This window comes from Saccoglossus kowalevskii, chromosome 15 (assembly GCF_978046115.1).
Source record: "Saccoglossus kowalevskii chromosome 15, keSacKowa6.1, whole genome shotgun sequence".
NCBI lineage: Eukaryota > Metazoa > Hemichordata > Enteropneusta > Harrimaniidae > Saccoglossus > Saccoglossus kowalevskii.
The window spans coordinates 14,828,277-14,843,753 of record NC_140655.1 but is presented as its reverse complement, the minus strand read 5'-3'; the positions used below and the strand labels follow the sequence as shown (position 1 = coordinate 14,843,753).

Here is a 15,477-nt window from a genome sequence, read left to right as displayed (position 1 = left end):
GGTCGGTGCAAGAAAAGCTATAACTAGCCTTTCAAAGCGTTGGAATAATGCTATTGTGCCATATGTGATATCATCAACAAGTAAGTATATGTCTGTTTGATAGTTTGTGCTTTCATGTATCAAGTTTTCAGTACACAACATGTATCTATATTATTGCAGGTCAGTCTGATGCTGTCGTAATAAAACAAGCGATGACCTACTGGGAGAGCAACACTTGTATTAGATTCCCACCGTATAACTCGGGCGCGGGGCATTCTGATAGAATTAACTTTAAAAAAGAAAAAGGGTAAGGTTACTAACAATTTTAAACACTCAATTAGTAACAGTCTTTGAGCATATTAGTTAACGTCTGTACCGTTACCGTAGCTGGCGTTGTTGTGTGAAGGTTTATATTATTAGTGATACATTTCTGTATATGTTACCTTCATAGATGCTGGTCTTACGTTGGTCTCACTGGTTGGGGTGTTCAAGATATTTCTATCGGATATGGTTGTGCACATGTGAGTGACGTTTGTATTTAAGTATTCTTGTTTTTGGTACACTTGTGATAAGTGTTGTATTATATCAGTTCAATAATATTAATATTTCAAGGAATAGTCAATATTCACATAGAAATGGGAAATGCTGAATCGGGCATAACAGACAACACATTTCTATGTACAAAGTTTCACATTGGTTAAATCAAGTTAAATAATCCTATTATTATAGTTAATTATTAAAAACAGCATTTTTAAATTACAAGAGGTATTTATATTTGTATAATACAATACGTTCCCGATAGCACGTAACCTCTACCTTATAAGGTATTCCCAATGAAATTCAAATTTTCCCACCGATCATGTTTCTAATCGGTAGTGTATTGTGATTAAAGGACCGATATGCTATGAGTTTTAAGTTTTTTCTGAAACTACATAATGCAATTGCTTAGTAATTTTTTTTCCTATTTAAAATGGGATTGTTTTGAGCAGTAACACCCGTGATTCAAAGGATTTTAAGACCAACGAGTAGTGAAAATGCATAATCTCTCTACTAAATGAGCTAAGCATTGTGGTTTACTATTATTATTGCTGCCATCGTTTGCCAATATTCTTTTTATATAAGAATTTACGTTACACAAGTTCACTATGACAAAAAACATTCCGTATTTTTTTATTTATTTCATATTTCATTAAGTTATTTAACGCTGTTGTCCATGATTTAGGACTAATTCCCACGAAACAAAAACAAAGCAATACATACATAATAAGGGTCGCACAATTATATTTGAAAAATATATATAATGCAATATATTCTCAAGTCACACCACATTCACCAATTATCGTTCACATATCAGTAATTGATTATACAGATACTAACAAGTGTCCATATAAAGTAATTTTAATCTAATTATGTTATTGTTCACGGATCTTAACTAGTGTTTTATGTTGCTTCATGAAACAGAGGGGAACTATTGCTCACGAAATTGGTCATGCAATAGGATTCTGGCATGAACAAAGTCGCACGGACCGAGATGATTACGTTACAATTCACTGGGAAAACATCGAGTCGGATATGGGTTACAATTTCAACAAATATACCTCTGCGGATGTTAATATGTACAACGTGCCATACGACATTGGATCGCTTATGCATTATGGTGCTAAGGTAGGACTATATTGTAAATATTGAAACATTAACTGTATTCGCCATATGTGATCACTCAAAATATGTTAGGTCTTATGCAATATATCTTTACGTTTGAAGCTTGTATATCAACACATCAGCACACCGAGTACTAAAGTCAACTTCAGTCACCATTCACAAATTTCAAACCTACATACTTTTTTTATAATATCTCCAAACATATGATGAAGACTTGTAGCTCATATAAAATTATGTCCATTTTGTTTAAAATTGTCAATTAAATATAACATATTTTTCTGACAATAAATATGGCGTTCAAAGGGCTACCGTGCAGTTACACACTAAATATCCCCTGATACATGCACTGTGTGATATTTACAAGTCAAAATAAATTCAGTATTTCAGCACGAATGGCCAGGATACAATAACAGCGAATAACCCAGCTGACCAAGACAAAATGGGCGAGCGTGATTATTTGAGTAACGCTGATATTTTTTTAGCCAATATAATTTATGACTGACCAGGTATGTATGTATTTTTTATTTTTTTATTCCATTAATTAATACAGTTGTGTTTTTTTAGTTTCTGGTGATACCCAGTTATAATTTAGTTTTTTCACTGTTTTTTTTTTAGCTATTCGAGCTCGTTTTGTATCAATGTATTACGTTATAAAATTGTTGTTGATAACAAATTTTTCAGCTCTGCCAAAAGCAAGCACAGAAGCAGTGTTTCCGTTTGATAATCAATGTAAATCTCCATATAAAGTTAATAGTCAAGCTAGTTTGAATTGGGCAAGACATGCACTACAACAGAATGGAGAAAATAGAAGCTTCTGGGTTGATGGCACGATTTCAGGCAGTACAATTACATTCAGTGATGGTTCAACAATGTCAGTAGATTCGTCTTTGTTTCACAGTAATGAACCAAATGGAAGTGGGCAATGTCTCCAATTGTGTTGAGTACAAAATACAAGGCCTGTTTTCATTATTACATTTTATTCCGTATTTGCTTTGTATGTTAAAACAGTTTGATGTTTATTTAAACACCGTCAGAATGACGATATACATTGCAGAGTAATTTAATTATCATAAAATAGCTATCTGAACAACTTGTCATGTAGTACGAAGGTCATTTTGAGTACATATTGCCGTTATAAAGCGATCAAATACAATCATATTTACAGGTGGTACAACAATGACTGGAAATTGGATGATACGATGTGCGACTACAATCAGAAGAAGTATCTATGTGCAGGTACAGTGATCGTTATGTATATATATATATATATATGTATTATAGTTTTCCGCAAAATGTTTACACAAGGTCAAGGAATACTCAAGTTCTACATTTACATTTATACGGCAACACATTCACGTGTTCTGAAAATATTCCATGTATGAGTGATGTCTTATTAATAATGTTGTAATGGTCGTATATTCAACAGATTTACCGCGTCCTAGTTCTAGTACAGCGCTTCCGGTTAATGCTCAGTGTGATTCTGGATCTCTATTCCAAGTTGTTGACCAGAACGATTTAGAACGTGGACAGATCGTAATTAAAACAAATGGAGAGAATAGAAATTTCTGGGTGGATGGGAGCATATCAGGCAATACCATTACCTTCACTGGTGGTTCAACAATATCGGTTAATTCAGAATTGTTTCAACCAAATGAGCCCAATGGAAGTGGCTCCTGTCTTCATTTGCGGTGAGTGCATATAATATATACTATGTATTATGTTGTTTTTGTTATTGTTGATAGTGTACTATGGGAAATACAGAAAGTCTAATTACATGTTTTAGCACAGTTTTAAAGTAAGACGTTCCTCAAAAATAAAAAATAAACTATTGTCATTATGTTTACATTTGTGACATTTTAGGATAAAAAGAAAATTTGATTGACAAAATGGTATTAAAATAGCATTTTTAGTATAACTTACAAATGTATTCTACGACAAAAATATTTTAAAACTAAGCCTGGTGACATATCGTGAAAAAATGATATTTGTTATATCAATATGATTGTTATATCAATAATTTCATTGGATTTGAACAAAAATCTCCTCATAATTATAAACACATTTTGACACAATTGCATTTTACCTTCAGTTGCAAATTTATTAGCATCGTGCTTACAAATGCAAACAATTTCATCAAATTAAAAAATCTCTTCTGTCCTTATATACAGGTATTATAACAATACATGGAAATTAGACGACACTACATGCAACTTTGCTCAAAAGTATTTGTGTTCTGCTTAAGCGGTACGTATCATGCAAACTAAATAATTAATTTTGATGTGAGGTCTAAATACATCTTCTCTTTTCTCGCGCCCACATTTGTTGTAAAATTAACTAAAATTCTTGATATTGACTGTATAATGTATTTCAGCTGGGCATCTTGTTAAATGAATATTTTTAACTGTAGAGCTACCAGCCATCATTGGGGCGCCACTATCTGGCAGCTAAATAGTTTCCTCGGACATATAGCATGTATAGTGGAAAAAAAAATATGCACATGAAACAATTGAGCATAATGATAATGATAATGACATCTTCGAGATAGACACTATTTTACTTTTGATTAATTGTAGTCTAATATTGTATTGCTGTAATTTGTTTAATGCAATTTGAAAAAAAATATATATTCTTGTTTGATACTGAAAGTAGATAATTATATATTATATAACTAAAATATAACTCTATTGGATGCATAATGGCCTGATATTGTAGCAAACATCCGATTTGTCGTTTTATGAAGCAATACAATTATTCATTAAGTTTTGAACCATTTGTTTTTGTACGTAAACTGAAAATCACTTTTTTTTTCATTTTCTATCTAACGAGTATTGTTGCATGTCTTCATCGCAACTATATCGTGGATGGTAAACACATCTTTAAATCAAAGTCTTAATTATTAATTCTCTTATTGCAGGAAATCGACGGAAATGAAGGGTACCTCATTCATGAAATCACTCCGCGAATTATATTACTGCAATCGCATGCCTCGTAAATAAATTACGTGTAGTTTAGTTGCATGTCTAATGGAAATTTAGTTTATTATTATTGTTATTGCATGCTATAAAACTTGTTGAATTGCAGGACAATAAATAATCTAAAGCATAAATATTGAGTCTTTTATCGTGATAGTGTGATGGCATGCATTTTCGGTGTTTGATAATTCTAATTGTTTGAAACTTCACAAAGGAGCAATTGTAGTGCAGTATTGTACCACAGTATTAAAGACCTACAGTCTATTATGCGTTCGAATTATGTTGACACATAATTGATGCTTCTTATATGACCCACAACGATGCGGTGCGACAAATGCGACACTTAAAATAAACTTGCTAAAAGTCATAGTATTCTGAATATCAAGACCGAGCTGTGGGATTAAGCAAATTTGTTGTCTTTATTGTTCTGTATGAAAAAATGGGATGCCAATAATTAAACGTCGATAAGCAAACTCCGACAACATCAGAATCCACAGGCAACTTTACGATTGCGAAAGAAAACGGTACAACATAGCCAATTCAGGGAGATTCATCAATCAAGAGTTGACGAGCGCATCCTGCTCTGTTGCGGCACCCGCCACATACCGACACTACAATATGCACCACAAAACCGTTCGTTGACAACTGTGTTACAAATATGACGTAGTGTGTACAAAACACAAACTACACTTACACTGGGAAGGTATCATGTAAACTACTTGATTACTAGTCAGAGAACACTTCCAGCTTTAAAATTCCTCGCTCTCCTTATAAAATTGCTTACAGTTCTACTAAATACTTAGGCGTACGTTATATATTACCCACCAATAATTATAAGCCATTGATTGATCACACAGTTTCTACGCCGTGTCTCTCAAAGGCAAGTTTTGCAGAGGCTTACTGCAGTATATTTATGAAAACAAGCCATGCACCAGGGTTCAATAATGTTTAATGTATGTACAAGGTTGAACTGTAGACAGCAGAGATCTGGTTGTGGAATGTCAGAAATGCTTGATTTTGAGTATTTTGTATCACAAAAATGACCGGCAGTCGGCCATCTTGAATCAGATCGTGAAACAAATTGGTGTGCACATGTATAATATTATGTACGATGTACGTGTGAAGTTTGAATGTAATCGGTCTAGGCATGTCTAAGACACAAGTCCGGCCGCACACACAAAGGTCGTTCTATAAGTCTATAAGTTTTTTGACTGCGTCCAAACGTGAACAAATATGCATTTACCATTAGGTAGGCTATACGCCTATAACACGATTGCTGTTGACGATTCACTGCTCGACACAAAAAAGCGAAAGCAACATGTACGTGATTCTCTATCAATATGATTACAATTAAATTAACGAAACCATTTACATATATAACCTTGTTTCGAAATAGGTAAACCAACAGCAGTTTATTGTATCACTTCCCACCCAGACATTTTTTTTCAAACATCAACAATCATTTGTGGCAAAGGTATTTTCCCACAATATCGTTGTATCTGCCATCCAACTTTTTGAGTTACAGTACAGAAACAGTATTGTAATAAATTAATGCGACGACATTGCAGAAAGGGTACACATGAGCTGCAGGCTCCACTTAACATTTCAACTGTAGAATGTACACACAATAGGCTGGAGAAATAGGAATATTGCTGTCAAGGTGTGGGAGGTTTATGATTTTAAAATCATTTTTTTATCGCGAAGTATGATAGAATGATGACCAGTAGAGTAATGTTTATATTCAAAGTAAATAAATCAGTGTCAGTTGTTTCTTTACCTCCTGACTTTCTATTTTCAAATTTCTCAGTTTTGTGGAAGTTAAAAGTTAACCAAATCCATGGATCACCGGTACTTGGCAGTAAACAAAAATTCATACAGTAGTACTCTAATTAACGTACGCCCTCACATATGGAGTTAGAGAGAATACGCGAATAAACAAGCCCATTAGCTAACATAAAACACATGATGGCGGTATGAAACGGTACAACTTTAAAGGAGAGCATCAAATGATGTAGGTGGGTCAAATGATTTTTAGTGAATAAATGGATCTGAAACAGTTATACAACACCAACACACACCCTACGTAAAGTATTAGAAAGAAATGAAAGAATGGCCGTCCCATCCTCGAAATCAGAGTGACACGAATATGCCTGATTAGCAACTGTAATTTCCAAAAGCTGAATATAGTCGTCAACAATAGTGGTCGAGGTAGGTGGATATCCATCTGCGAAAGCCAGATATCATGAATATTGATGATCTCGCAGCGCATTTTTTGATACACTAATAAAAAACGGCAACTATGATAATGTGATGTACGCGGAACTAGACACATACAATTGAAAGGGGAGCGACCATATCACCCCATCGTGGGGTAAAAACTGAAGAACAAAAAAGTTGCAAAGTGTTACTGATTACCATGTAATCTATTTGTCATTTGCACACCCATAAAAATGTTAGTGGAATATGCTTTACATATGGGAACATAGAACAGTAATACTGAAGAAATGGAAACTGACAACACAAAAAAAACAAGAGGAGAAGGTTTAAAATGAGTGTAGAAAGAATGATAAAATTTCAAAATGAAAGAAATGCCAACTGTAAAATAAACGGGCACGTACTAAATTGTCGGGAAAAACTAAATGAAATGGGTGAAAGTTAAGGCTAACATCGAAAAGATTAATACTGAAATATTGAAGATATGGTACAAACCGCACCTTCAAATACTATATCAGTCGCTGGCAAGTCTGGCCATGTGCTGCATGTACATGTTGAAATTAATAATAATACTCTTTAATGTGTATTGTACCATCGGCAGACACGAGTGTACCCAATGCTTACAGCAACTAAAACGCCATCTCAACTAAATTAATGATGATCCTGGTATTGTTGGTGATTTTAATTGGACACTTGCACCTGGCATTGATAGTGATGGCGATAGGGAGCCAGATATGCACACGTCTAATGCTAGAGCACTAGAAGCTTAGAAGCTTTGTAATTGAAATGTTTAAATTGATTGATCCATGGCGACATCAACATGGCAAACAACACAAACTTCACATATGGGCGGGTTATTGTAATGAGGTCACGTACGCACACTTGGTTCACACGCCGTTGCATTATTCTTTGAAATCAACAACTTGCATGTTTAGGATAGGCATTTTAAACACATACTACAGGAATGTTATAGTTTGTTTACTAATTGTATTTAATATTGGCAATTTCGCATGGCTTTAACCGTGAGACACATCCCTGGTAATCACGTGATCGTGCTACTGACTACCGCGATTGGTTGATGGAATGTTTACTCTGTCACGCCTTAGAGTTTTATGGCAGATTTTTCAAGATTTTGTTAGACAAGATGAGAGAATAAAGAGAGAGAGAATAAGGAGAAAAGGGGCAACAGGGCGTTACCTCAACTGACGGTTTAGATGAATAAAGCTGGACTATTTGTAATAAACTAATGTGTGTACACGACACTAGTATCGTAACGTATATAAGTCGTCTGCACGCTCGCCAGAGCCCCCTCACCACGACGACCCTTTCACAACAGGGGCGTGATAGCACTCTCATACGCCTTAAGAGTTTTTACATCTATAAATACATGCACAATCGTTTGAACGCTATTCAAATAAGCTATCAATTCAAGACAATTTTCTAGTATGCATCAAACTGACCAAAGGCAACACAAAAACAACAACATCCAGTATGGTGTTTGAATATTGATGTTCTTCAAGACGCAGAATATGTAAATGTCATTACAGAATCATGGTCCCAGTGGCAAACCCAACGTGATGCTCTCAACAATTTGCAAACATGGTGGAACATTTGTAAACATGATATCAAAGTGTTGTCCAAGGAATAGTGTAATTTAATGTCATTTTCACAAGTGAATGAAGAGAACGAGCGAGCCTCAATTAGTAAAATGTAGCCTTGTACTTTCACGCCTCGAACAGCACGAAAACAGAGGAACTGCTATTCAAGCCCGTCACAAATATCGGATGTTCCTAATTCATTTTTTTTGTCAAACTTGAGAAACGGAACAAAAAAAAACACATATATAGCTCAAATTAGGCGAGAAAATGACGCCACATTGACTGTCCTTGTGAGATACGTTATATCACGCAAAACTTTTATACATCGCCTTACAAAACGAAAAAAAAATGAGAAAGTCACTAAAAACTGGTGGTTAGCTTCCTGTGTAATGATTATTTAGATCTTCACGAACATACTTCGTTTTCGTTCAGTTATTGGTTCAATCCTTAATCCTGAATAAGACTACAGTATCCCAGTATATTGACGACACAATCAATCTATTGCGTGAGGCTTTCAATTACTGTAACATCACAAACACTCTCTTGGATATTTTAGCTTTTGACCAGGAAAAAGCCTTTGACAGAATCAATCCCAATTTCTTGTTTAAGACATTACGTGCATTTGTTTTTAGGCAAAATTATATTCATTGTACATAACAAATGCCAAATCTCTTCAGAGTCAGAGCGAGTTGCGCCCTCAAATCATCTATTATGTTGTATCAAGGCATTCGGCAGGAATTTTTGTTAATACAATAGAGCTGTTACTCAATAAAATCAGGCGGGAAACTGAGCAAACTGGCAGCGTATGTTGATGATATAGATATATTCATTAAACAGTTCTTTAATAATCTGGCAGAATGGTTGAAAATTTATCGGAGCACATCCCATTCAAATCAATAAATCATAGGGACTGCGGGTTGGTAGCTGGGGAAACATTAGCAGCTCACCTATAGGTATTAAGTAGAACTGTACTGGCCTAAAACATTTGAGTGTGTATTCAGAGAACAGAAACCAAAATGTTTTGGCGCCCGTTTCATTTGTCACAATTCTACGATCTTTTAAAACCTGGGTTGAGAGTTTCCCGGCGCTGGTTCGTAATTATGCCACCTGATCACACACATACATTTTCAGTATTACTTTTTTTCATCATCACTGCAAAAGTTGCTAAGGGACCGATCAGTTTTTATGGCCGGGGCTGGGCCGGCAATTTATTGTAAATGTAGATACAAAATCAATAACCCCCCCTGTATTCACAATGACAATTATGGTGACCCCCCCTGGACAAAGACTAAAAATAATGTGACTCCCCATTTTCAGTTCTTTTTAAAACATTTTTATAGTTAATTATTTAGTTTAGTTATAGTTAGTTGGTATAGATTGTCTGCATACTATAGTCATTGAGTGAAAAATAAATGTTTCTACAAATCAGCGAAACAGTGCATGTCTGCAAGTGCCTGCTTGTATACTTCACTTCACTGTGATCCTCCTCTTCACTGGCCAGAAAGAAAGTTGTAAACATTTGTGAGGAACTCAAACTTCAATACTGTATACAGGTTGAGGAGCAGGGGTTGGAGGAGGAGGAGGAGGAAGAAAAAGAAGAAGAGGAAGAGGGGGAGGAGGATGGAGAAGTAGAAGGAGAGCAAAGTGAGAAGGAAGAAAATGATGTTTTAGAATAGGAACAGAAGGATACAGATTAAAGAACGAAGAGGAAAAAAAAGGAGAAGTAGCTGGGAAATATAGGAATATAAATAAAGAATAAGATAAACCAAAGATTGTTATATTTTATATTATTTTATATATATTCTATATTACTATTTTTTTTATATCATGCTTTATTTTGTTTCCTGTAAATCTCCATACTTTCAGTCATGTGACAGTGATTTCAAACTGCATATAATTAATAGCTTAGAATCTGTCAACCTATTTATTTCCACTTACTAATATTTATTTATTGTGGTATAATTTACACATTTACATAAAGCACTTTTTATATTTAGTCCACGTTCGGACGCAGTCCGAAAACGGGGACTTATGTTTTGACCTCCGTGCGTCCGTGCTTCCGTGCGTGCGTCCGGACCTGTATCTTAGAAATGCCTGGACCAATCACAATCAAACTTCACACATACATCATAAATGGCATTATACATACGCACAATGATGAAAAATCATCAAAATTTCTCGGCTGTTTACAGATTGATTTTGTTCAAACTTGGTATATACATTGGACATTATAGGATCTTCATGCACGTCATTTTGTTTTTCAGATAAGATTTTAATGAATGTGGTTCCGGTGCCATATTTCTGACTTGCTTTGACTGATTATGTTCAAATTTTAAATATTCATTATACATCTTGTCATAGATATAAATATATATTGGTTTGACGATCTTATTAAAAATGACCGAATGGTGGCCATTTTTGTGCTAAAAAATCATCAAATATCAAGCATTTCTGGCATTTATGGATGGATTTCGTTCAAACTTTGTACATACGTTAGACATTACGGGTTTTGATGCACGTTATTTTATTTTCAAGATTGGATTCAAAATGGCTGACTGGCGGCCATTTATGTTTTAATGAGTGGGCTTCTAGAGCCATATCTCTGACATGCTTTAACTGATTATGTTCAAATTTTTAATATTCATTATACATCATGTCATAGATATACAGATTTATTGGTGTGACGATCCTATTCATAGTGGCCGAATGGTGGCCATTTTTGTGCTAAAAAAATCATCAAATATCAAGCATTTCTGGCATTTGTGGATGGATTTCGTTCAAACTTATAACATACATTAGACATTACGAGTTCCTGATGCACGTCATTTTATTTTTCAGATCGGATTCAAAATGGTTGTCTAGCAGCCATTTTGTTTTAATGAATGGGCTTCTAGAGCCATCTCTGACATGCTTTGACTGATTATATTTTAATTAATGCTGTCCCAGAGCAATATCTCTCAATGTGGACAAGTACTCGTCTGACGACCAGATACAAATGTCAATCATTTTAATGTTAAACAATCATCATAATCATATTCCTAGCATGGTTATATTCCAGCTATATTACTATAAACAAAACTATATATCCTAAATTCGATAACTAACGGGGACTGTGCCATGCATGGCTTGTTTTATTTAATTTATTGTTCTGTAGTCAATATAAGTTATTTGACATATAACCATCCAAACTTTACAGGGTGTTGTCATGTACTGTATTTGACAACATTTACATTGACATTATTGCAATTAATAACTAGTTTATTTCTGTTTACAGTTTATATTTACAAATCATATTCCAGACTTACATCAACAGAGCGTGTTGAGCTATTTTCACATTTAATGTGTTGGCATTAATTGTTGCAATATTGTTAATATTCCATTTCACAAGTTTTTATATCATTTGCTGTCATACGCCATAAATTGTTTCTGTGGAGCACCGCAATAAATTATCATTTAAATACCGATATTTGCTAGTGTAATAATTTCGAAGTGCTATAGAAATACAATGCCGATAATACCAGCCTGGAAAGAAAGTAACAGTTTATACTTGCAAAATTCTGTGAAGAAAGTATGGCACGTTGTAACTTATAATTTGCAATATTTTATAAATAAGGTGACCCCCCCTCAAATGCTATCTGAAAAAAACTGACCCCCCTCTTGATACTTCAGAAATAAGGAGCCCCCCCTGGAATTTGCCGGCCCGGCCTCGACTATAATAACTGATCCGTCCCTAAGCATATCTCCCGGCGTAATAAATTGGAGGGATGTTTTTTGGTTGACATTTTTAAAACTCGCATCACCAGCAGAATTAAATCCGAATAACAGTACTTCAAACTCGTTAAACAGGAGGACAGGTTCAAATACATTCGGACCACACATGACGCTCTCTGTCCCACAAAAAATAACAACTCACAAATCTATTTGAGAACTTGAATTCACACTGTTATTTATCAGTGGTTGTTTTTACGTTTCTATAGTTCAACTTGTTGTTCGGTTCAATCTTGTTGATTCTTTTCCGAGTCTGCTTCAATGCATCTCACTCAACGCCTTTGCTTGTTTGTATGTAATTACACAACACGTTACGTTTTAGTATTAACATTTGGCGGGATGGGTCTTAACCTCTTCGGTTGGAAGTGTGACTGGTCTGCCGATGGTGTTCGCATGTTACTTTTCTTATATACAATCTTTTGTAAGTATTTGTGTTGTTTTACTGGGTTATTTTGGCTTTTTGGGATGTGTTTGGTTTTCTTGATGTGGCAAGGTGAACGGCAACCAAGGTGGAGGCGTCCATTCAAATGAATTCCACACCCAAGTCTAAATCCATCTAAATGTAGAATGTGTTTCCGTGCAACCATATGTTGAGGCGCGCTCCGGTTTAATTATTGTGGCCTCTCGCATGAATAGGGCGGTGGGTATTTTCTTGCTGATGTGTCATGGGTAGAATTTGTGTGTGAGGCGCCCGCTGACAAGAACTTTAAATGTTTCGTAACTTCTTCAAAAGAAATGGTTTCATCAAGATTTGGTCACCCTCAGTAATAGTATTTTGTGCACTTTCGTCAGTGTATAAAGAGGTGCATGCAATTTATGAGTGATGCTACTTATCACATGAAGGGTTATCAATTAGTTTGCCATTTTCCCATTGAATATGAGCTATCGCTTTTTTGTGCCCATTTACTTTCTCAAGTTTGAAAAATATGAATTAGGGTTTAATATATATTTGTGACGGGCTTGAATGGCATGGCCTCTGTTTTCGAGCTGTTCAAGGCATAACAGCGTCGACTTCTTTTCCTGATACGCCCAATAAGAAGAAACGATGATTATATCATCATTGTTTATATACCAATTGTTTGAAAGGGCCACATTGATTTTGCCACTAGGCCCTGAATTATGTAATGAAATTCACATATTCTGCGTCTTGCAGACTGGATTTTCTGTTTTTTGTTGCTTTTGGTCAGTTTGATGCACATGAGAGGGTCGTTTGAAATAGATTGTGCGTCATCGTGTATTTCATTAGCATTCCAACAACTATGCATGTGATTGAAGATATAATAATAATATTTGTCAAGTGTTGCTACGCCCTCATGTGGAGTCTGTTATCATGGTGATGACGCCATGCATCAACTCAAACCTTTCAAGCACAGAGCTTAGAGTTCAAATGTGATAAATACCGAAATTAGGAAATATAACAACATTTGTATGTTATGAGAACACACAAATGATTTGTATAACAGTACGATGATGACGTAAGAATATTTATCACGCGAAAAAAAGGCTTCAATAAACTAGCAGAATGGTTAAAAAGTCAAAATCTACTCAGACAAATCGAAAGGAGTGTAGGTTGGCATCGGGCGTAATAATGACAATTTTTCCTTGAGCATTAAGTGTATATTTGGATAACATCATAACAATTATGGACACAAACTGGACTGAAGTAAAGCAAAAAGTTAAAAACAAAATGGAGTGTTGGGGTTGCTTTCATCACAGTTAGTTTATCGATTTTATAGTGTATCCTATTCTTTTAATATTGTTTTCTCACTTTCTCACTCTTTGTAGACCTTTTTTGGCAAGACCGACATTGGGTGTAGTGGGCAAATAGTGTGCAAATTGTCACCCACTTGCCTTGTTCTAGATTGTAATTTATCACATGGAAAACACTTGCTATGTACTAAACTCGAAACTGAATTTCTTTATCTTCCTGCATTTTACTCTGACTTGAAACTTTGTTAGAAGTCACTTGACAAGACGCTTATTTTTAATGAGTCAAATCTTACCGACATCCTTGCTGAATCCAGTGCGAAATGAACCGTTACTTTTAAAACACCTCGCCACTGCAGGAGTTTTGAGGGTACGTGATCTTTTTTACTTTGAAAAAAAAAACCTGGCTCCTAGCGTATTTTTTGTTAATAAAGTCAACACACACTCCAACTGCATATTTGACTATCGTTTGAATGTTCTACATAAACTATATTTTTTTCTGGTAAATAGAAAGTAACAATAAATACAATATTAAAAGACAATTTAGTAAATCAAGCCACCACAGTTTCCAGTTACATTTCTCAGATGAGCCGAAATTTCCACTATACAAACTCAAAGAGGACGCTATTTACAAAACCATCACCATCACAAAACGTGAGGGAGACTTGCAATAGCGTTTAATGCATGGAGCATACACTACTGTTGGTTTTTTTGTTGGGGAAAATCTTGTTTGAAAACTTTCCACTTATTTCATTTACATTTTTGTTGAATGTCCGGCGGTTGACGCCATCTGTCGCTTTATTTCCCTCATTTCCAGTGACCTTTTACAACCTGGTATGACTGTTTCCTTGGTGGTTCCTTATTTTGCTACCTCACCATATATTCACGTCAGTGTGAGAGTATTTTTTTGTCCTCGCAAAAGTTGATATGAATTTTTCCCAGCGGAATAAACGGGAGGGATGTTCTTTTATGGGTCCGTTGAAAATCACTAGCAGAATTAAATCTGAATACCAGTGCTTCAAACTTGTTAAAGAGAGGAGAGATTTGAATATATTTGGACTTCAAATGACACTCTCTGTTCTTTGGAAAATGAAAAATTACAAATCCATTAGTTAACTTGAATCACGCTGCTATTGTTCAGTAGTATCTTTTACGTTTCTGTGATTCGTCTTGTTGTTAATATTAACAGACAATATCCAGACCAACAGACCAATCTTTTGTCTAATTAATTAGCTTAAATTATTAAATAGAATATTCCACTTTTTTTACATTTAGCTATCTTACCTTAAGAATGAAGATGGGTAATTAAAACACTTTACTCAAATATTGTTTAATTACCAAGAAATTCAGAACATCAATTTTAAGATTTACTGCTATTTTAGCAAAATTTAGGCAATTGATTTGGCGGAAAAAAATTTCAACCTCGATCATTTTGGGCACAGATTTCAACTGATGTGGGGTATGTACTTCATTCAAAATTCAGGTGAATACTACGTGGGTCACACTGTATATAACTGTAACATGTGATTCATAACTCCATGAGGTAGAACCATTTTCACAAATTCAAATACCCATAA

General features: G+C 34.9%; 2 long non-coding RNA genes across 2 annotated transcripts; both read left to right on the top strand.

The window, feature by feature from the left end:
- The first annotated feature begins 436 nt into the window (after positions 1 to 436).
- LOC146733990 (uncharacterized) lies at positions 437 to 1,525 on the top strand. Its single transcript, XR_014931683.1, has 2 exons — positions 437 to 500; positions 1,441 to 1,525. It is a non-coding gene; the product is annotated as an uncharacterized LOC146733990 (long non-coding RNA).
- A 2,289-nt stretch (positions 1,526 to 3,814) lies between these two features.
- On the top strand, positions 3,815 to 4,747 carry LOC146733989 (uncharacterized). Its single transcript, XR_014931682.1, has 2 exons — positions 3,815 to 3,885; positions 4,556 to 4,747. It is a non-coding gene; the product is annotated as an uncharacterized LOC146733989 (long non-coding RNA).
- Positions 4,748 to 15,477: the final 10,730 nt, after the last annotated feature.